This window comes from Cnephaeus nilssonii (assembly GCF_951640355.1).
Source record: "Cnephaeus nilssonii genome assembly, chromosome: 20".
NCBI lineage: Eukaryota > Metazoa > Chordata > Mammalia > Chiroptera > Vespertilionidae > Cnephaeus > Cnephaeus nilssonii.
The window spans coordinates 26,877,346-26,901,762 of NC_137091.1; the positions used below are offsets into that span (position 1 = coordinate 26,877,346).

At 39.5% G+C, this 24,417-nt stretch overlaps 1 long non-coding RNA gene across 1 annotated transcript in view; it reads left to right on the top strand.

The window, feature by feature from the left end:
- The first annotated feature begins 20,809 nt into the window (after window positions 1–20,809).
- LOC307092707 overlaps window positions 20,810–24,417 on the top strand; it is an 82,382-nt gene continuing 78,774 nt past the window's right edge. The window contains exon 1 of the long non-coding RNA XR_013812877.1: window positions 20,810–20,909. This is a non-coding gene — a long non-coding RNA (uncharacterized lncRNA). The remainder of the gene's footprint in view (window positions 20,910–24,417) is intronic.

Consider the following 24,417-nt stretch of genomic DNA (forward strand, 5'->3'; position numbering starts at 1 on the left):
TCACATGTTTCCAACATGGATGGCGGGCTTCCTATGTCCTGCATCGCTTTACGTGTAATAGTTCATTTTATATTCTCGATACCCCATGGAGGTGGTACTGTCCTTGTCCCCGCGTTGCATTTGAGTAAGTTGAGGCATAGGGAGGTTCCTTAACTAGACCAAAGTCAGACTGAGGGAGGTGGGTGTAAACCCAGGCAGTCTGACTTCAGAACTACAATAGAAAATAATGTTAAGTTCACGTATTAACTGTTGTGTGTCCTTGAACCTAAATGCTATTTCCGTTAAAAAGAAAAGCAGGAGATAGTCAAGACATATGAGGAAAGAAGGCCTTATTTTAATCCAAAGAATTGAAACCATAATAGCTTCAACGGTCTGTACCACCTAAAGACATTTTCACACTATCCACAGGTGCCACACTTTGGAAAACATCCACCCCAAGAGCATTTCAGTTGACAGCGCGTACAATAGGCCAAAGTCTTGTGCTGGGTAGCATACGTGCCTTATTTAATTTAATCTTCAGAAGAACTCTGAAGAGAAGGTATTGTTGTCATACAGTTGGGGAACCTGAGGCCCACAGAGATTAAGTGACTTGCCAGAGATCTCACGGTTAGTAAGTGTTAGAGCTGAGATTCAGAAAGCTTCATAAAAATGTGACCCCTCCTGGGCAGGTTTTCTTAGTGGATTAAATAAACTCATTATACTGTGGTAAATGGTTATAAAATTCATTTGCTCATGAGTTCATTAGCCCAGTGTCACAAGACACTGGGCTAATATCTGGGCTACAATAATTGAAAAAAACACACACATAACCTCCTTTTCCTGGAGCTGGCATTCTGGTGAGTGCCATGGAAGAAAAAAAGTGATGTGATAGAGCGACTTTTAGAGTTAATTTAAATAAGGTGATCTGGGATGGTTCTTGTCAGATGATAGTGCTCAGGCTTGAAAGTTGAGTGAAACCTGTTGTATGAAAAATTGGAAGTAGAATATTCTAAAAAGAGGGAATAGCAACTATAAAGATCCCGAAATGAGAACAAGACAAGAGTTGTCAGAGTTTATCAAGTGGGAACAACAGAGGTAAGTGGGTTAAAATGTGTTCCTCCAAAGTTCATTAGAATTTCATCTCAGAATATGACTGTATTTGGAAATAGGGCCTTTAAAGTGGTGATAAGTTAAAATGAGACCTTTACAGTAGGTCCTAATTCAATCTGACTGGTGTCTTTATATGAAGAGGAAATTTGGACACACAGGGAGACACCAGGGATGCACATGTACAGAAATGGCCATGTGAGGACACTGGAAGAAGGCAGCCTTCTGAAAGCAAGGAGAGAGGCCTCAGGAGAAACTAAACCTGCCTATACCTTTATTTTGAATTTCTAGCCTCCAGAACTGTGAAAAAATAAAGTTTTGTTGTTTAAGATACCCAGTCTGTACTAGTTTGTTATGGAAGCCCTAGCAAACTAATATACCACATAATTTGCTATAGGTTATAATCGGAATGAGAGCCCTATAAGGAAAAGTATGGAGTTCATAAGAGGGTATAGCAAATGTATCTAAACCATTTTGGCCTTGAAAAGGGAAGGACATTTAAGTTGTGACCTGAAAGGGAAGGAGTTAGGCTGAGGAAAGGCCTTTTAATCATTTAGTTCTGTGCTACCATCACTCCATGCATCCACGGAACTCTTCATCTTGTAAAATGGAAACTGCACCAATTAAACAATAACTCTCCATCCCCTCCTCCGCTACAACCACTATTTTAGTTTCTCTATGATTTGACTTCTGTTTAGGATTTGGAAAGAAGTTTGGTGGGATCAGAGGTGAAGTGACTCAGTCTGACAACTGCTTCCAGGAAACAGCTGACTTTGAACTAGATTTTGAAGGATAAGTTCCTGTCTTGTCAATGTAAGAGGAAAATAATTCCTGACAGAAATAAGAGCATATACCATGTAAGGATGCTAGGAGCTCCACATTTTCTCTACAGACCTCTTTGTTACCAGTCTACTTGCACACTGGATTCTGATTTGCTTTCTGGAAACATAGACTTCATTATGTACTCTTCTACTTCAAAATGTACAGTAACTTATTATCTGAGGTATGAGGGTCAAATTCTTCAACCTGCCACTCAAAATTCTACATTTTTATTTGACAGTGGAACTATTTATAATTAACACTAATCTTCAAAATCTCTTCCCGCCCATCTAAATAAATTAAATGAGAAGTTATTTTTAACTCTGAATTAAACTCCCTGGCAGGGAAGATAACTCTGATCTCTACTAGTATACTACTAAATTGTAGGATACAGAGGATGGATCTCAAACTCAATAATGTGTTAACCTGTTATAGTTACACAGGCAAGGAAACATTATTTTGGGGGAGAGATATTTCTATAGGTCTTCATATAATTCTGAATCTTTTCATAATGAAATTTGTTAGAAGTGTGAAAACCTCCAATTCCTTCCAAATATTAGATCTATCAAGAAAAGGGCTCCTGAGTCTCTTCACTCTTATAACCAATTATACAGGGTAGAGCAAAAGTAGATTTACAATTGTGAGTTGCAAAAGTTTACTCTTGTATTATTATTTATTAATTATATTTTCCATACAAAGAACTTTGCCCCACCATACGCACCTGATTACAGTAGTCATATGTTGCTACCAAGCACTTAAAATGTGTCCAATGTAACTGAGGAACGGAATGCTTAATTTTAGTTAAATTTAAAACCTAGCAGTGTAAAATATTTTCTTCTTTTATACATTTTATTATTTTGGAAGGACTACATTTTATTTAACTGAAATTTAGCATTTGAGTTGAGAAGGGCTATAAGTGTACAATACATATCACATTTCAAAGATTTGGAGCAAAAATAAAAGTAAAATATATATATTTTTTAAAAAATATATTTTTATTGATTTCAGAGAGGAAGGGAGAGAGAGAAACATCAATGATGAGAGAGAATCATTGATCGGCTACATCCTGCATGCCCCCTAGTGGGGATCAGGCCTACAACCCTGGGCATGTGCCCTTAATTGGAATAAAACATGGGATCCTTCAGTCCCCAGGCTGACGTTCTATCCACTGAGCCAAACCGGCTAGGGCGAAGTAAAATATCTTAATTTTTTATATTGAGGACATGTTATAGTTTGGATGTATTGGCTTAAATAAAACCTAGCATTAAATTAATTCCATCAGTTTGGCCAGCATGGCTCAGTGGTTGAGCATTGACCTATGGACCTGGAGGTCATGGTTTCTTTCCTGGTCTGGGTATGCCCTGGTTACAGGCTTGATCCCCAGTGTGGGGCATGCAGGAGGCAGCCAATCAATGATTTTCTTTCATCATTGATGTTTTATTTCTCTCTCTCTTCCTCCCTGAAATCAATAAAAATATATTTAGGAAAATTCAATCAGTTTGTTTTTTTAATGAGGCTGCTAGAAAATTTAAAATTAAATATCTGGCTTGCATTTCCCTCCTTCCCCTACCATCTGTATAAGTTTCTGTTATTTTGTTTGTTTGGCAAATACCAGAAATTGATAAAGAGTTATTAAATACTAGAGTCCCGGTGCACAAAATTCATGCACTGGGGGTGGGGATCCCTCAGCCCTGCCTGCACCCTCTCCAATCTGGGACCCCTCGGGGGATGTCCGACTGCCAATCTGGGACTGCTGGCTCCCAACTGCTTGCCTGCCTGCCAGCCTGATCACCCCCTAACCACTCCCCTGCCAGCCTGATAAATAACTGCTCCCCTGCTGGCCCTATTGGCCCCAACTACCCTCCCTTGCCAGCCCAATTGCCCCCAACTGCCCTCCCCTGCTGGCCTGGTTGCCCCCAACTGCCCTCCCCTGCAGGCCTGGTCCCCCCACAACTGCCCTCTCCTGCAGGCCAGGTCCCCCGCAACTGCCCTCCCCTGCTGGCCTGGTCACCCCTAACTGTCCTCCCCTGCAGGCCTGGTCCCCCCCAACTGCCCTCCCCTGCCAGCCCGGTCCCCTGCAACTTCCCTCCTCTGCCAGCCTGATCACCCCTAACTGCCCTCCCCTGCAGGCCCGATCACCCCCAACTGCTCTCCCCTGCAGGCCTGGTCCCCCCAACTGCCCTCCTCTGCTGGCCTGATAGCCCACAACTACCCTCCCTTGCTGGCCATCTTGTGACAGCCATCTTTGACCACATGGGGGCGGCCATCTTGTGGCAGCCATCTTTGACCACATGGGGGCAGCCATCTTGTGCGAGGGTGTGAGGGTCAATTTGCACATTACTTCTTTATTACATAGGATAATGGAGATTTATTAGAAGGATGCCGGGTAGTTTATGGAAGTAAAGCTGGTCTGAGAATAAAGCCAAGTTAAAAGGACAGAAACTAAGGTAGCCCAGGGATCTAGGAAGCAGGAATTTAGTGCCACTGCAAGAATGAAGAACACCAACTGATTTCTCTGTTCTTGGGACATTCTACTAAAGTTTTCAAAATCTAGAAGAGAGTCTCATAGAGCCTTAGTTAAGAGAGGACAAGATCTAATTTATAGTCCCTGTAGGAGTATACAAAATGGGAGAAGGTAATTTTTTAAAGAAAAATTGGTAATCCTTATAGCCAAAACAGCAATGCCAACGACAAATATCTAAGGCAGGAAAGTAGAACATTATGTTGACACAGCCCTGAAGGACAAATGGTAGAATGTCAGTTGAGAAACTCATATCCAACATCCAATCTACCCTTTCTCATAAAAATGTGCTCCCTCTTCCCGCTCCCTATTTCATTTATTTTTAAAAAATATTTTTTTATTGATTTCAAAGAGGAAGGGAGAGGGAGAGAGAGAGATAGAAACAATGATGAGAGAGAATCATTGATCGGCTGCCTCTTGCATGCCCCACACTTGGGATCGAACCCATAACCCGGGCATGAGCCCTGACCGGGAATCAAGTCATGACCTCCTGGTTCATATGCTAGATCGATGCTCAACCACAGAGCCATGCCAGTCAGGCTCCCCTATTTCATTTAATAAACAAGTATTTATTGGTTGCCTGTTATGTGTAAATTGGGACTCTAGGTCAATTAGCTTAAAAATCTAGTGTAATACATCCCTTTAGTTACTTATCAATTATTTGTTTGTGGTTATCTTGTGGCTATCTTAAATTGAGCATTAGTGCTGGAAGTGGCCTTATAGAACATCCAGGTAATTCCTGAACATCCGTCAGTGGCTATGACCAGAGGAAATTAGAACACTTCAAAAACAAAAATTTCTGATTTCTGGATGATTCTGAGGGTCAGCCACAATTAGAAAACTACTGAGCTAGATGAATCTCCTAATTATATATACCAAAGTACATCAACTCAGAATTCATATTTATTGTGTCCCATTCATTCTTTTCCATTGTCGTGAGCCTGTCCCTGAATTTAATGGCTAAATCTTACTATTTTATGACTGTCTGACTTCCATAGACTCCTGTTTTTTATGTCTCCTGACTTTTTCATTCTTTAATACATATTTTTGATAATCTCATGTTCCTAGCCCTTAATAGGTGTTGGGGAAACTACTCCTGCCCACTGTCCGTGTATGACACAGACAAGGATATAGGTCCTAATCTGGATTTGAGAAGATTGGAGAGCCTTTCTTGGGGAAGTAACATCTAAACAGAGTTGACAAGATAGTTAAGAGTATTCCAGACGAAAAAGGGAAAGGGGCAGGAGAAATGAAGGAGTGTTTCAGTCAGATGGAAAGGTGTTTGAATAATGCCTATTGTGTAAGTGAAAAATTTGGAGATGCAAGGTAGGGCCAGATCTTAAAGTTGGTAAGATTTTGAAAATTTCTGTGAAACTATTGAACTATGTTGCATAGGAAAATGACATCATTTAAAAATTATACAATTAGAATTGTATCATCTTTGAGATAACTTTGGTTGAAAGTGAAATAGGAAAATGGAGGAAGGAAAAACAAAACAAGGCAGGGAGAAAGTCGTAAATCAGAGGGCTGGGAGAGAATAAACAGTCTTCTCTTTACCTACCTCAAGTTCTTACTCATAAAAAAGAAGAGGTCAGGTTATAGAAGTCAAAGCTAGTAGTAAAAAGGAGGCTGTGGGGACTTTGAACCAAGCCAAATTAATGGCTCTTCCTATTGTATATCACTCTAAGAATACGAGTCACACCAGTACAAAAAGCCAATTATTAAAATATATATATTTGAGAGAGAGGAAGGACGAGGGAGTGAGAGAGAAACATCAATGTGAGAGCAGAACATCAATCAGTTGCTGCCTCCTGAATGCCCCCTACCAGGGATCCACCCGAAACCTTGTGGTGCACTGGACTATGTCTATTCAACTGAGCTACTCTGGTCAGGTCCCATTATTTTCTTTTCTTTTTTTTTTTTTTAAATATATTTTATTGATTTTTTACAGAGAGGAAGAGAGAGGGATAGAGAGTTAGAAACATCGATGAGAGAGAAACATCGATCAGCTGCCTCTTGCACACCCCCTACTGGGGATGTGCCCGCAACCAAGGTACATGCCCTTGACCGGAATCGAACCTGGGACCCTTGAGTCCGCAGGCTGACGCTCTATCCACTGAGCCAAACCGGTTTTGGCCCATTATTTTCTTAATAGGACAGTTAATTGTTAATCTTCTGTTATTTATAACTTGTAGTAAGTTTTTCAGACATCAAAATATATTATATATTCTAATAAATCTTCATTATCCTATATATTATATATTTCTAACTTTTGGAGAAATTTTTCCTGTTCGAACTTTAAAATAGTAACAATAACCTGCTCTACATACCTACTTGTTTGCTGTGAATATACTGAAAAATCAATGAGTGCAATTCAGCCCTCTTGTGAGGGGGTATAGGTTGATTGAGAGTGAATTCTTAATTCTGATGCTGGTTCTGAGTCCTTGTCTGGTGTTCTTACCATAGTTGGAAATTCCTGGTCTAGAGGGCATGGACAATCCAGGACAGGGATTTTAATGACAAAAGTGAACAACTAAAGGAAAAAAATGAAGTTCTCTTTTTGAATCCCTGTAAGGTATAAAACAAGGCAACTAGTAATGATGTTTTGTGATAAAAAGGAAAAGACTTTTAATTAGATTACTTTGATTAAAATGACTAGCTTTTCCAATCATTGCAACCAATACAAAAATATAGAAAGGTCCGAAGTAGAAAATGAATGTCTCACCTACTTCATTCCAACTCCCATTCCTCAGAGGGCAAACTCTGAAATCCTTTGGCTTTTATTTATTTATTTATTTATTACTAGAGGCCCGGTGCACGAAATTTGTGCATGGAGGGGGGTTGTCCCTCAGCCCAGCCTGTACACTCTCCAATATGGGACCCCTCAAGGGATGTCCGACTGCCCGTTTAGGCCCGATCAAAACTGGGATCGGGCCTAAACGGGCAGTCGGACATCCCTCTCACAATCCAGGACTGCTGGCTCCCAACTGCTTGCCTGCCTGCCTTTGTGATTGCCCCTAACCGCTTCTACCTGCCAGCCTGATCACCCCCTAACCACTCCGCTGCCAGCCTGTTTGCCCCCAACTTCCCTCCTCTGCCAGCCTGGTCACCCCTAACTGCCCTCTCCTGCAGGGTTGATCACCTCCAAATGCCCTCCCTTGCAGGCCTGGTCCCTCTCAACTGCCCTCCCTTGCAGGCCGGGGGCCTCCCAACTGCCCTCTCCTGCTGGCCATCTTGTGGTGGCCATCTTGTGTCCACATGGGGGCAGGATCTTTGACCACATGGGGGCAGCTATATTGTGTGTTGCAGTGATGATCAATCTGTATATTACTCCTTTATTAGATAGGATAGAGGCCTGGTACAGGGGTGGGGGCAGCTGGTTTGCCCTGAAGGGTGTCCCGGATCAGGTGGGGGTTCCCTTGGGGCGTGGGGCAGCCTGAGCAGAACATCAATCAGTTGTGATGGTTTGCAGGCCGGCCACGCCCCCTGGCAACCCAAGCAGAGGCCCTGGTATCTGGAATTTATTTTCCTTCTACAATTGAAACTTTGTAGCCTGGAGAGGAGTCAAGCCTGGGGCTCCCTCCGAGGCCAGCAGCCATTTGTGTTGGGGTTATAATTGAAACTTTGTTGCCTTAAGCGGGTGGGCCCGGCCAGGGTGTGCGGAAAGCTTTGCTTCCCCTGTTGCTGGCGGCAACCCTGGCCTTCTCTCTCAAGCTCCATTCTGCAGCCATTTGTTTGAATTTGTTTACCTTCTATAATTGAAACTTTGTAGCTTGAGTGGAGGCTTAGGCCTGGCAAGGGCAGGTGGAAAGCTTGGCTTCCTCTGTTACCTAGGAAACCTTGCTCTCTGTGGCTGTAGCCATCTTGGTTTGGGTTAATTTGCATGCTCGCTCTGATTGGATGGTGGGCGTGGCTTGTGGGTGTGTCGGAGGTATGGTCAATTTGCATATTTGTCTATTATTAGGTAGGATTGATTTCAGAGATGAAGAAAGAAGGAGAGAAAGATAGAAACATCTATGATGAGAGAGAATCATGGATTGGCTGCCTCCTGCAAGTCCCCCACTGGGGATCAAGCCCACAACCCGGGTATGTGCCCTTGACTGGAATCGAACCTGGGACCTTTCAGTTTTCAGGCCAATGCTCTATCCACTGAACCAAACTGGCTAGGGCGTGAAATCCTTTGGCTTTAAAAGCACTAAAAGAATACTCTTTAAATAAACTCTATATCTGTTGTTTTTTTAAGAAAGGTAACTTCTTAACAGTAAAAAGGCATTGCAAAGTGTGATAATCTCTTTTCTTAAATATGCCTACCGGTGTTTTTTTGTTTTATTCTGTTTTTCTGTGTTTCATGAGATTTGTCCATGACTTACTACCACCATTGGGTGGCAGCCTAAATTGCAACCCCTTAAGAAGTTAATTTATTCTTAGCATTGGATTCTGTGAAAGTCATCTTAAAAGTTACAACTTTGCATAGATGTTTTTAAATGAAGTGTTGAATAAAATTTTCCTCTTGTTTCTAACAAGAATGTGTGTGTGTGTGTGTGTGTGTGTGTGTGTGTGTGTGTGTGTGAGAGAGAGAGAGAGAGATATATATAGAGAGAGAGGTAAAACCACTGAACCCTTTTAACTCTGTAAGGATCACATGAAATAATGTATGTGAAAATACTTTACCAAATGTATAAAACTGTGCAGATATGAAAGAATGGTTATTATTACAGCATGGATGCAGGTTGCTTTTATTGCCACTTTTATTGGCATGGTTGCTTTTTTAAATGGAGTAGTCTATGTGAATTAACAAACCCCCAGATCTGCAAAAACTATTGCACATCTTTATTTTCTTTAAACCCACTAAATCCAAATCTAAGATCTCATCATACTTCTGGGCTGGCAGGAATTAAATCTAAATATTTATTAGTGCTTTCTTGTCCCAAATGTTGTGCCAAGATTCAGGATCCTAAATGGTGCAAAGCATAAGTGAAGGTCCCTGAGAGTCATTGATCATTGGATCTCATTGGATAATATAGAGATGGCCTTGGTAGAGCCAGGTTGGTCCTTTTATATTCTGCTCCTCCATACTTCTAGTCCATGCTTGGTATTCAGGAATCTTTGAAAGGACTGGGGCCAAGTGTCCAACCTCTTCAGGTGCACTGCACAGACTGTCCCTTGTCTTGCTAGATTCTGTGTCTCATGAGATTTTCTGAATTGTGACCTCTTCCCAATATTGAGAAAATGTTTCTTCTTCCCTTTTGCTTCCCTAAAAGGTACTCTAGTTTTCCCTTTTGCCTCCAGTCCACATGGACATTGCCCTTTAGTGAGTGTAGATTTTAACAAGAGTCAGGAAGAACTAGAATCCAAGCAGCTTCTGCTCAATGTCCTATAGAATATTAAAATATTGGCTGCCTTATTGGAACTATTGAGGAGTGCATAGAGCAAAATAAAGACTAAAGACAAAATATTATTCTGGTCCAGTGGCATAATAAAAGCCTTTTCTTAGCTTCAGCAAGGCACAGTTTTGGTGAGTGTACTCCAGATTGTGTGTGTCCTTTTTTTTCTGGTTGAACAGAGCACATATTCTTGATTTCTTAACAGTACATAGGCTAAAAACTTTTTCTTTTTTCATCCAGCTGCAATAATTCTAATATAAGAGAACAAGGAAAACACTTCTTCATTAACTCTAAAAAGCAACAATTACAATAGTTTATAATTTATAGTGGCTGATGAATACCTCCTATAACATTAGTGAACATTGCTTCTCCAGGCTGGTTATTTTATTTGGACTTTTATGACAACATTCAAACTACAAGGGAGCTAAGGTTTTTGTTTGTTTGTGCTGCCTAGGGGATAGGTGTTAGTAATGATAGTGTTGTTGATTAAATTATCTAATCAGAAATTAATTGCTGTAATTTAAATGTATAGCTGTTTGATATTTAGTAGATAAGTTTTAAGACTAGGAAACTTAAATTTTTTTTTACAGAAAATTTCAAAAATAGAGAATATTTTAAGTATCACCCATATATTCATCAACCAGCTTAATTATCAACTTATGGCTAATCTTATTTTGTTTATGTCCCCTCTCTCTCTACATTTTTCTTCTCTTCATCCCTCTTCCAATTATTTTGAAGCCAGTCATAGTTATCATATAATTTATTTGTAAATATTTCAGTAGATATCTCTAAATGGTAAGGAGTTTAAAAAAACATAATCACAATACTTTCATCACATTTAAAAGTGAAACAATGAGCCCTGGCCAGTTTGGCTCAGTGGATAGTGTGTCAGCCTGCAGACAAAAGGGTCCCAGGTTTGATTTGGTCAAGGGCATGTACCTTTGTTGCAAGCTTGATCCCAGCCCTGCTTGGGGGCATGCAAGGGGCAACCAGTTGATGTGTCTCTCACACATTGATATTTCTCTATCTCTCTCCTCCTCCCTTCCATTCTCTCTAAAAATCAATGGAAAAATATCCTCAGGCGAGGATTAACAACAACAACAAAAGTTAAACAATGAAAGAACACTTTATGTCCTTATTTTTATCCTTTAACTTATTTGTCTTTTTGTTTAAAGTTTAACAATAAATGTATGCCGATTGTATAAATCTACACATACTAACACAAACTGAAGGATATCCAGGATATGTTGTTAAGTGAAAGAGCAAGTAATATAATAATTTTTATAACATGGTTTAATTTCTATTTTAAAAATTATAAATAACTATGTCTATTTTTGTTTAAACATGCAAAAGGATTAGAAACATATACTCCAAAACAAGAACAGTTGTTATTTTTAAAGTAAGAATAATCATAGTTGGTAATGGGGATGAGGAAAGGACCATGACTTTAGATCTATTATTCAGTATTTTTTATTTAAAAAATATATACATATTTGGAATAAAATTTTCAAAAAAGAATTCATGAAAGGAAGAAATTAAATAAATTATGTCAATATGTGAAAGGAAGGACATTCTCAGTTGGATAATATTATTTCTCTGTTAATTAGAGTGGCGGCTAGCATGCATAGAGTGCTGGCTATGTATGTGCCAGGCACTTTGACAAGTGCTCTCAATCTGATTAATTATTTCTTACCATAACCCTTTGAGGTGGTTATTCACCTTTCACAGGAGAAGAAGCATGATCTAGAGTAGATAGATTGCCAGAGGTTTGGAAGAAGCTGACCAGGCTTGGAACAGGTGCTGAGACTCCCGTGCCCAGGCTTTAATCACTTCACTGATGATTTCACTTCCCTTGGTTCTGAAGGTCTCACTGTTACAGAATGCATTTTGTTATTTCAGTTCATATTTGCTTGATTCTGCTGTTGATTAATTCCATATTACTCTTACTTATTTTACTTTACGATAAACTCAATGGGACAGGCAAGATAGAGTAGTAATTTCTCGAATTTTCCCCTAGAAATCTGACTGGGGTAAAAACTAAGGGGAGAAATAACTTCCGAAGTTATTTATGCTTTTCTGATTTGAGAAACATTTAAAAATAGGTAGATGGTTCTTGTTATTAGGGGCTTTCTCTATAGTTCTCCAGTTACCTAACCATTCTTTCTTGGTGCAAAATGTCATGAAGATCTTAATTCATCCCATAAATATAGGACAACGAAGTCACAAATATATGGAATACATTTGAAATTGTAGATATAAACAAACTATAACTAACTTTAAAAAAAAAGGTGTTATGGATTAGTTCTTGTATATTGTAGCAAATTTATATGGACTTTTAAAAATCATTTTTTAGTTCAGGAATAACAAATTAAATTTATTATTTAACATAAAAAGAATGCAATGGGAAAGCAAATTAGCCTATAAAATAGCATACCTACATACACATATAATATCTACAAATACTATAATATGATACATAAATTTATTTATTCAATTTATTGTGTTGACATTGGTTAATAAAAAATATAGGTTTCAGGTGTACAACTCTTCAATACATTATCTAGACATTGTATTGTGTGCTCACTACCCTAAGTCAGGTTTCCTTCCATTGCTACTTATCCCCCCTACACTCTCTTCTACCTTCCCCTAATCCTCTTTCCCTCTGGTAATCACCATACTGTTGTCTCTGTGTATAAGCTTTGTGTGTGTGTGTGTGTGTGTGTGTGTGTGTGTGTGTGTGTGTGAGAGAGAGAGAGCTTGTGTGTGTGTGTGTTTTGCTTAACCCTTTCACCTTTTTCACCCAGCCCCACATAAATTATTTTTTATTTAAAACATTATTATATTTGTTAACTACCAGAGATAATTGAGATATTACTGTGTATCTAAAGGAAAACTGTGTCTAAGCCAAAGAAAATCTATCCTTACAAAAATTTGCTGAAATTATTCAAGTGATTATTGAAGAAGATGAGTGGTTTGAAGTTTTCTATCCTTTGTACTCCTTTGCTCTAGCCATCCCATCAGGGGGTCATGGGAGCTTTGCAGATTGGGCTGAGAAAATACTGCTGATGAGACAGAGTCTTCCAGAACTTGGACCACTTATGCACAGTGAAAAAGTACAGCAAGTTACAAACTACTTCACAGACCACAGGAAGATACTGTCCAGTTCTTCTTGTATTATTAAAATAAGACTTGAGACTTAAATGATTTAGATTTAAAATTTTGCCCTTCAGACAAGCTGAATGGTAAGTATTCTAATGGGTAGTTCACAGAATTGGAGAAATAAATTTAATATTAATTCTTCTGCAAATATATAGCTCTAGCCTTTCCACATGCATCCAGGGCCAGCAGAGGGAGCCACAAGCTGTGGATCATGGATAGCTCCGAATAGGTTGCGCAGGGCCTGTCACAGACAGTGTATGACATTGGCCTGCATCAGAGACCCTTAGAAGAAGCTCATAACCAATAAACACAGTGGCCAACTTCAGACAACAGAACAAGATCCAATAAACTTCACAAGAAGTATATCCACAGGGAAATATCGCAGGCACCTGCTGAGGTGAATTCCGCTTCGTGTGAACAGCACCTGCATAACAGCTTGCATCCTGATAGGGGTTGAACCTCATTGTAAGCCAGCCTGAGGGTTGATCCCATGCACGAATGAGCTAATAGCAAGCAAGATTCAATTACAATAGGAGGGCCCACATAATGTGTACAAGGGATAATCCTAGAGCACCCAGCTCAGATGATCAGGGAGACGACACCTTTGGGTTCCACAGGTCCCCTAGTACATAAGGCCACCCTATCAAGACTGTGAAACATAGAAGATCTATTGACTACTTAGAAACAAACACAAAGAAACAGCCAAAATGAGGAGACAAAGAAACAGGCCCAAAATGAAAGAACAAGAGAATTATCCAGAAGAGCTAAATGGAATGGAGGTAAGCAAGTTACCAGATATAGAGTTAAGTTTAATGATTAGAAGGATGCTCAACAACATGAAAAAGGACATAGAAACCATAAAAAGGAACAGTCAGAAATGAAGAATGCCATATCTAAAATAAGGAATACACTGGAAGGAATAAATAGTCGGCTCAATGAAGCAGGTTTGGAAGACAAGATAGAAAAAACACACCCAATCAGAGCAGCAAAAGAAAAAAGATATTTAAAAAATGATGGTTTAAGAGACCTTTGGGACAACATGACATAACAACATCTGCATCATAGGGGTACCAGATGAGAAGAGAGCAAGGGATAGAAAACCTATTTAAAGAAATAGTGACCAAAACCTTCCCTAATCTGGTGAAAAAAAGAGATACAAGTCCAGGAAGTTAAGAGAGTTCCAAACAAGATGGGCCCAAAGAGATGCATCCTAATTAAAATGTCAAAAGTTAAAGACAGAGAGAATCTTAAAAGCCACAAGAGAAAGGTAGTCAGTTACAATCAAGGGAGTTCCTATAAGATTGTGAGTTGATTTCTCAACAGAAACATTTCAGACCGGAAGGGATTGACATGAAATATTCAAAGTGATGGAAAGCAAGGACCTACAACCAAGGCTACTTTGCCTAGCAAGGCTATCATTTAAAATTGAAGGAGAAATAAAGAGCTTCCAGGCAAGAAAAAGCTAAAGGAGTTTGTTACCACCAAACCAGTATTACAAGAAATGTTAAAGGGCTTGCTAGAAGGAGGAGGAGGAGAAGAAGAAGAAAAAGAAGTCAGAGGAGAGAAACCAAACAATTCCATTTACCATTGCAACAAAAAAATTAAGATACATAGAAATAAACTTAAACAAGGAAGTAAAAGACTTATATTCATAAAACCACAGGGCAAAGGAAACTAAGGAGAAAATAAACAAATGGGACTACATCAAAATAATAAGCTTTTGCACAGCAAAAGAAACCATTAACAAAATGAAAAGGGAGCCCACTGTATGGGAAAACATATTTGGCAAATATACAGCTGATAAAGGGTTAATGTTCAAAATATGTAAGGAACTCATACAACTTAACAAAAGGAAGACAAACAATCCATTAAAAAAATGGGCAAAGGACCTAAATACATACTTCCCCAAGGGACATACAGATGGCCAAAAGACATGAAAAAATGTTCAAAGTCACTGATCATCAGAGAAATGCAAATTAAAATGACAGTGGCATATCACCTCACACCTGTCAGGATGACTACCATCAACAAATCAACAAATGAGAAGTGCTGGCAAGGATGTGGAGAAAGGGAACCTTAGTACACTGCTAGCAGAAGTGCAGACTGGTGCAATCATTATGGAAAACAGTATGGAGTTGCCTCAGAAACTTAAATATTGTACTGCCATTTGACCCAGTGATCCTACTTCTAGGAATATATCCTAAAAAACTGAAACCCAATCACAAAGAATTTATGTACCCCTATGTTCATAGCAGCACAATTTACAATAGCTAAGATTTGGAAACAGCCAAAGTTCTCATCATTAGATGAATGGATAAAAAGGCTGTTGTATATTTACACCATGGAATACTATGCAGCAGTAAAAAAGAAGGATCTCTTCCATTTGGGATAGCATGGAGGGACCTGGAGAGTATTATGCTAAGTGAAATAAGCCAGTCAGAGAAAGACAAGTATTACATGATCTCACTGATATGTGGAATCTAATGAACAAAATAAACTGTTGAACAAGATAGATACAAAGACATAGAAGCATGGAACAGACTGTGGCATCTCAGCGGGAAGGCGGAGGTGGGTGGGTGCGAGGAAAGAGATCAACCAAAGAACTTGTATACATATGTGCATAACCCATACACACAGACAATTGGGTGGTGAAGGCCTGGGGCAGGGGGCGTGGGAGGGCTAGAAAGGGGTCAGTGGGGGGAAAAAGAGGACATATATAATACTTTCAACAATAAATATCTAGAAAAAGAAAATAATCATAGGAACATAAAGAAATGGGAACACATTTAAAAAAATAAAATGGCAATTAGTACGTACCTATCCATAATCAGTTTAAATATACACTGAGTGGTCAGATTATTATGACCACCCCATCAGTACTTCGTTGGGCCACCTTTTGCCTTCAATACTGCAGCGATTCTTCTTGGCATTGACTCCACGAGATATTGAAAGGTGATGCAGGGAATCTGACACTATGCCTGATGAATAGCACTGTCCAGTTCTGTGAGATTTGATGGTTGTGGAACCAGCTGCCTGGTGGCTCTTTTAACTTCATCCCACAAATGCTCAATTGGATTGAGATCTGGTGATTGTGGGGGCCACCTAAGCAAGGTAAAGTCTCCATCATGTTCTTGAAACCACTTCTGCACAATACGAGCACCGTGACATGGTGCATTGCCTTGTTGGAAGAAGCCATCTCCATTAGGATATGCCATCAACATGATAGGATGAACTTGATCAGCAACGATACTTAGGTATATTGTGCTATTCAGACGTTGTTCCACACAAATTAAAGGGCCCAAATCATGCCAGGAAAACATGCCCCAAACTATAACACTGTCCCCACCAGCTTGAAGGGTTGTACTCATGCATGTGGGGTGCATGCTTTCATGCTGTTTCCGCCAAATTCTCACTCTGCCATCTGCATGATGCAACTGGAAACGTAATTCATCGGACCACATGACTTTTTTCCAATGCTCGACTGTCCAATCCTTGTGTTCCTGTGTGAATTGGAGACGTTTTTATCTTGGTAACTGCAGGCAGCAAAGATGTTTGAACAGGCCTTCGGCTTCCATATCCCATATGATGCAGTGTACGGCTAATTTGCCTATAAACGTCAGGTGGTCATAATAATCTGGCCACTCAGTGTAAATGGTTTAAATGCTCTAATCAAAAGACATAAGATAGCTAAATAGGATAAGACCCATGTATATGCTGTCTTCAAGTGACCAACCTCACAACAAAAGATATACATAGATTAAAAGTAAAGGGATGGGGAAATATATTTCATGGAAATGGAAAGAAAAAAAAGCTTGGGTAGCAATACTTATATCTGACAAATTAGACTTTAAAACCAAGGCAAGAGACAAAGAAGACACTACATAGTGATAAAGGGAGCAATCCAACAAGAGGATAATAACTCTGTATGCACCAACATAAGAGCATCAAAATATGTAAAGTGAATCTTGATGGACATAAAATGAGAAATTGACAGCAATACAGTCATAGTAGAGGATTTTAACACCCCATTGACATTAATGGATAGATCTGCCAGACAGAAAATCAGTAAGTAGATGGTGGCCTTAAATGATACACTAGATCAAATGGATTTAATTGACATATTTCACTGAAAAGCTTTCAAGTGGCCATGGAATGTTTTATAGGATAGAACACAAAACAAGTCTCAACAACTTTAAGAAGATTGATATATAAAGCATCTTCTCCTACCATAATGCTATGAATCTTGAAATCTATCACAAGTAGAAAACTGGAAAACACACAAAGACATGGAGGCTAAATAACATTACTAAACAATGAATAGGCTAAAAAGATCAAGGAAGAAATAGAAAGATACCTTGAAATAAATGAAAAAGAACACAGCAACCCAAAATCTGTGGGACACAGGGAAAGCAGTCCTAAGAAGGAAATTCATAGCATTACAAGCCTATCTCAAGAAACAAGAAAAAGCTCAAATAAATAACCTAACTTTACACTTAAAGGAAATTGAAAAAGAACAACAAAGCCCAGAGTGAGTAGAAGTAAGGAAATAATAAAGATCAGAGCAGAAATAAATGAAATAGAGTCTAAAAAAACAATACAAAAGTTTAATGAAATCAAGAGCTGATTCTTTGAAAAGATATACAAGGTTGACAAGCCTTTAATCAGACTCATCAATAAAAAAAGAGAGGACCCAAATAAATAAAATCAGAAATGAAAGAGGAAAAGTAACAACTTGACACCTAAGAAATACAAAGGATTGTAAGAAAATATTATGAACAACTATATGCCAACATATTGGACAATCTGCATGAAATGGACAAATTCCTAGAAACATACAATGTTCCAGAACTAAATCAGGATGAATCATAGAATGTGAATAGATAGATTACAAGTGAAATTGAAGCAATAATAATAAAAATTCCCAACAAACAAAAGTCATGGACTGGATGGCTTTACAGGTGAATTTTACAGTGCATTCAAAGAAGAAATAACACCTATCCTCAAAATATTTCAAAAATTTCAAGAAGAGGGAGGACTCCCAAACTCATTTTTTAAGGCTAGCTTTATCCTCATTTCAAAACCAGATAAGACACGACAAAGAAAATTATAGACTGATATCCCTGATGAACATAGATGCTAAAATACTCAGCAAAATATTAGTATACCCAATCCAGCAATACATTGAAAAGATCACACACCATGATCAATTGGGATTTATTCTGGAGATGCAAGGTTGGTACAATATCTGCAAAACAATAATCATGATATACCTAATTCATAAACAAAATGAAGAATAAAAACTACATGATTGTATCAATAGACGCAGAAAAAGCATATGATAAAATCCAGCACCAATTTATGATAATTACTCTCAGCAAAGTGGGAATAGAGGGAACATACTTCAATGTAATAAAGGCCCTATATGACAAAATACAGCCAACATCATATTCAATGGGCAGACACTACAAGCGTTCCCCTTAAGATCAGGGAAAGAACAGGGATGTCCACTTTTACCACCCTTATTCAACATGGTACTGGAAGTCCTAGCCACAGGAAAAAAAAGAACTCATGGACACAGACAATAGTTTGGTTATTAATGTGGAGATCCTGGTGGGTGGAAATGGAGGAAGGTATATGGGGGATAAAAAATGTATAGGTTTACTCTGTATCTTTGAGTCTGGATATCCCAAAGAAGATATTTTGAGGAATTATGAATACTCACAATTATATTTGGTGAGATGGTTTAAAATAATTCAATTCTAACGGGGCAATTCATGAATATTAAACAGGTCTGATAAGCTGTAACCTTATTCCGCCAAGATGTATTTTTCCTGTGACTTGTACATCATGGTTGACTTTAGTTATTTCTTTCTCTAGATAAGTGATTTTCAACTCTTTTAAATCTTATGGCTCACATAAACTAATTACTAAATTTCTGCAGCACACCAAAAAATATATATTTTTGCCAATCTGACCAAAAAAAGGTATGCTATTAGAATTAGAATGCATATCTCCTACCTCTCAGTTGATTGCTTTACTAGTATAGTTGTACCACATTGTCTATCCTGATATCCCTTAAACACAGTAAAATATTTTAATAGCATTATTTCTCATTAGAATTGATTAAAAGAACACATTTAACAAGTATTATCTTAATCATTTTTGCAAGTGAGAGATGGTCGTGTAATAAATGCTTAATTTGGAATGAAATGAAAAATTAAATGATGTATGTGTGAGTATATTCAGGTAGTACATTATATAATAAATTAGTTTTTAATACAGCCACAATTCCTAATTTACATAAAAAATTGATCACTTTAGTGGCTCATTAGATAAATTAAGCCCAACTAACCAATACAAACTTATTACAAATGCACATCTGGAATGTGATAATGTTACTGGAACTCATTGGAACTGAAGTTTCCAGTAAAGGGAACCCTTGATTTTTCAATAAAGAAGGAAATATCTATTATGGGTTCATGTAGATTATATGGATTTAGCAATGATTTGTTCTTCAGTTATAATCACTTATTGCCTTTTAAAGAGAGATTTATGTCTTTGTAGCTCTCTATGAAGACATATTGCTATAGCAACAATGGCTAATCTTAGATATATGATACTGTCCACCAGTTAAATTGCTAGTGTCAGCTCTATGCATTGAGCCATGTGCAGTGAGTTAAGCTCTATTTCTATTCTTATTAGGCACTAGAGGCCTGGTGCATGAAAATTCATGCACTGGAGGGGGGGGTGTCCCTCAGCCCGGCCTGCCTCCTCTCACAGTCCGGAAGCCCTCAGGGGCGGAAGGCGACCTGGCAATCAGGGGAAGGTGACGCTCCATCACACCTCTGTTGCTGCCACTGCCAGCAGTGCAAGCCTTGGCGGCCCTGATTATCTGAGCCTCGGGCGGCCCTGGGCGGCTGGGCAGCCGACATCCGAGGCTTGCCTGCACCTTGGGTGTTGGCTGGGCAGAGGGGACTGGGTGCCACCATCTTGTGGCTGCGGGCGCCGCCATCTTTGAGAGTGGGACAATCAATTAGCATATTTCCTCCTTATTGGCTGTGGGTGCTGCCGTCTTTGAGGGCGGGACAGTCAATTAGCATATTCCCTCCTTATTGGCTGTGGGTGCTGCCGTCTTTGAGGGCGGGGCAGTCAATTAGCATATTCCCTCCTTATTGGCTGTGCATGCTGCCATTTTGCGATGGCATGAGGGTCAATTAGCATATTCCCTTTTTATTAGATAGGATAGGTGGCAGACACTTTAGGCTTCCTACTCCATTGTCATTATCACTAGCCTTTTCTCTTGCTAGTAGAACCCTAATTTTTCTCAAATATTGGGTGGCCATCCATGTGCTTTATAGGAAGTTGGGTTTCCCCTCAGTCTTGAGTGGAGGCAAATCTTGAGTAGTCTAAAACAGACATTGTAATTATGCTTGATTTAGAGTTGGGTATGTGACACTATTTTGGCCAATGGAAAGTGAGAGAGTCTTTGGGGAATAAGGTGCTTCTGGGGAAAATGTACATATAGAAGGAAACATTTTTGTCTTGATTTTTGTCATCTTTGGTGCCTAAAATTGAAGAAGCCATCTTAGGGCCTTAAGGAGGACCAGCCTCAAAGGACAAACCAACATGTTTACATTGGTAGAGTGCACAGATAGAAAGGACTGAGTCCCTCTTGATGTCAGTGAATTACCAAGTGAACTTACCCTAGACCTCTTACTTTGTGATATAATAAAATCATTATTTAAGCCAATTTTACTTGACCTTCCCCTATTTTCAGTATGTTGATACAATGTAAAAGCATGCAATTATAATTCAGGTTTCTTTGTATTTTTTTATTATAGTTGCCAGAATGAGCTGAAGTCTGAAAATTGCTCAGTAGGACCAGGCATGTGCCTCTTGTCTTGTGGTTCCACTTGCCAGTGGTCACTATCTTCATAATTGTAAGTATTTAAGCTTATATTAAGCAGTGATATTTATTTATACCTTGAATTAATACTTTAGATATAATCATGTAACTATTAATTTATAAAATTATTAATCATATAGGGTCTGTTTTAGTTGCAGTTTCTTTTTCCTCTCGTAAGCTCTTTGGGTACCATCATTCCAGGGCACAGTACATTTAAGGAGGCCAACCTGAATGGGGAATACCTTAGCCAGTACAAAGAATGCTCTAGTCTAGACCAAGCATGTCAAACTCAAAGGCTAACACGGGCCAAATAAACAAGGTTTAAGTTTATGTGGGCTGCATAAAAACAAAAGCTTCAATTTTCATAGAAACGTAAGTTTATTTCAATAGAGACATGCTGAATACAAAGGACTGAAATAAATGAGTAATCATTAACGTAAAATAATAGAACATTTGAATAAAAATTAATATTTTTTCTTGAACATTAACTTACCAGGCACTGAATAACTGCACAAATTAATAAGCATAATGCAAATAAACCTATTTTTCTTGTTCTCCGAAAATGAAATATTTCCTGTTGCACACACCAAACAAGTCAGTACAAGACTAATGATGTGGCAATTGCCTGCTAAAATATTCGCTGCTAGTATTAGTGGAGAGAATTGGTGCGCCTGCGCGTAAAGCACATAAGGGAAATGAATGCAACACGATTATAGTAATCAGTCATTAGAGAACATTGTACTTTGTTATTAATAATTATGTATGACAGGATATTGTAAAAATTAAGTTATGAAATTTTTATTAAAACTTTTCTTACATACTGTTATATTGGCTGGGCTGCAAACACATTTGTTCTGGACTGCATGTGGCCCGTGGGTCGTGAGTTTGACATGCTTGCTGTAGACCATTTGTTATATTAGCACAGCCATTTCCTTTGAGCTGACATACTGTTTTCCTAACAAAAATGCTTAATTTTGATATCTTAAAGTTAGCTTTTCTCCTTTTTTTAAAGTCATGAGCACAGAATCATGCAATAGCAGTTGTATATTAGGAAGACTGAACATATGTAAATTGGGATTACTGTTGTGATAAATGAAACAAAAAATTAATTTGATATGTTTAAGATGTATTTAATATTTCTGCTGGATGATCACTAGACATAGACATTAATTGATTAATGTAAATCACCAAGGTTACAGTTTATAAGAGCCTTATAAAATAAATGCTGTTGGATAAATATCAAGTCTATAGGGATGTTTTACAACCTTTAGAAAATCTTCCTTAATTAATTTCACTCCCAAATAAGTTGCTCCATTTTGGCTGCCAATCCTTTACACATCCTTACCGTGCATAATTACTGACAGAATAGTATCCCCCTTTACTATGTGAATAATTCTTGAGGTTTCATCAAGAGATTTTTCATCAGACCAATTAGGGTGCAAACCATCAGATCTTAGTTAAGGGTGACACTATGCCATCAGTTATTTCTGTCAGTCATTTGGCAAAACAAACTGTCAGTGAACTGAACAGATTGGGCTTCTTCAAAGAGACCCTTAGAAAAGTTCCTATGTGAGGCTTGAGCACTTGGGCATTGCTGTGTAGTGATTTCTTCTTCTCTTGGTAATAAGACTAATAGATTGTGATCATTGTTTTTAGCCAAAGCACAAAACCCTATTTCTTTTTTCGGTAGACAGGCTACTATATATCTACATTGGGAAAGAAAACAAGAAATCTACACCAATAAAAGAGTAAGATGCAAATTGACCGTACCTTCGCAACACCCCCAGCCAGTCAGGAGTGAGTATGAAAATTAACCCAATAAAGATGGTGGGTTAATTTGCATACACAGGCGCCAAGCCTCCGGTGGTGGGGTGGGACGCATGCATCATGATGGTGATGACCCAGGCGTTCTGCACCGCCCCCGGCTGCTCTGGGCCTCTGGGCAGCATGGGAAGGTGGAAAGGCTGCTGCGGCCAGAACTAAGGCGGTGCCAGCAGCCAGGGGAAGGAAGGCCCATTCTTGCATGAATCTTCATGCATCGGGCCTCTAGTATCTACATAAAGCTTAAGAAATGCTTATTTAATGCCTGTTAATTTAGAACATCTGTCTGCCAGCACATTTTAGTAGGTAGGTCTATAGAAAGAGATTGGGAAGAAACTTGTTGCTTACTGTTCCATATAAGGCAAAACAGGTGTCACTGAATATTACTATGAGTTTTCAATTTTTGCCCATAGATAAGTAATACCTTTTTCTGGACTCTGCCTGATTGCTGGTAAACCTTCCTCTAACTCATTCCCTGCAGAAACTATCACCTTTCTGTAGGGATGACACTCCTTTCCACTCTCTATTTCACTTCCTAATTGAGCAATACCAGCTTTGAATGATAAAAATTCTTCCCCTTAGGCATAATGCTGGAAACAGTATGAATAATATTGAGATACTATTTGGCATTGCATTTGATAGGAAATAAAAAGTATGTGAGGTTCTTTTATGGGTCTCTATCTTTTGGCATCCTGAAATGTTCTTCACATCTATACTAATAAAAGCCTAGGTGGCCCTCGTGCCCTCATGTCATCACAAGATGGCTGCCCCCACATCATCACAAGATGGCTGCCACAAGATGGCCACCCCCATGTTGTCACAAGATGTCTGCCATAAGATGGCCGGCAGGGGAGGGCAGTTGGGGGCGATCGGGCCGGCAGGGGAGCAGTTAGGCGTCAATCAGGCTGGCAGGGGAGTGATTAGGGGGCAATCAGGCTGGCAGGAGAGTGGTTAGGAGCTAGCAGTCTCGGATTGTGAGAGGGATGTCCGAATGCCGGTTTAGGCCCGATAACCGGCAGTTGGACATCCCCTGAGGGGTCCCAAGTTGGAGAGGGTGTAGGCTGGGCTGAGGGATACTCCCCAAGTGCATGAATTTCGTGCACCGGACCTCTAGTTATACTATAAAGAATTGAAGTATAGTTTATGCTGGAGATAAGAGGCATCCCTGATTTTTGAGAATCCTGTGACAGGACCTAAAAGTGGCATCCCTAAGGTCCACAGTCTCAGATTAGTGCTGGATCACTAGCTTCTGTGGAGAGTAAGAATGTGGATATTTGTGGGGCCAAGAGTTTTCTATAGCTACTAAAGGCCTGGTGCATGAAATTCGTGCACGGGGAGGGGGTGGTCCCCTCAGCCCAGCCTGCACCCTCTCCAATCCAGGACCCCTTGGACATCCCTCTCACAATCTGAGACTGCTGGCTCCTAGCTGCTCACCTGCCTGCCTGCATGATCTCCCCTAACTGCCCCCCCTGCCAGCCTGATCACCCCCTAACTGCCTCTGCCTGCCATCCTGATCGCCCCTAACTGCGCCCCCCACCTGCCTGGTCGCCCCTTCCTGCTCCCCATGCCGGCCCGGTCACCCCCAACTGCCCCCCCTCTGCCAGCCTGGTCACCCCACTCAGCCTGCTGTTCAGTCGTTTGGTCGTCCCTAACTAACTCCCCTGCTGGCCTGGTCGCCCCACGCACCTGCTGTTTGGTAGTCCATCTGGTTGTTTCTGTCG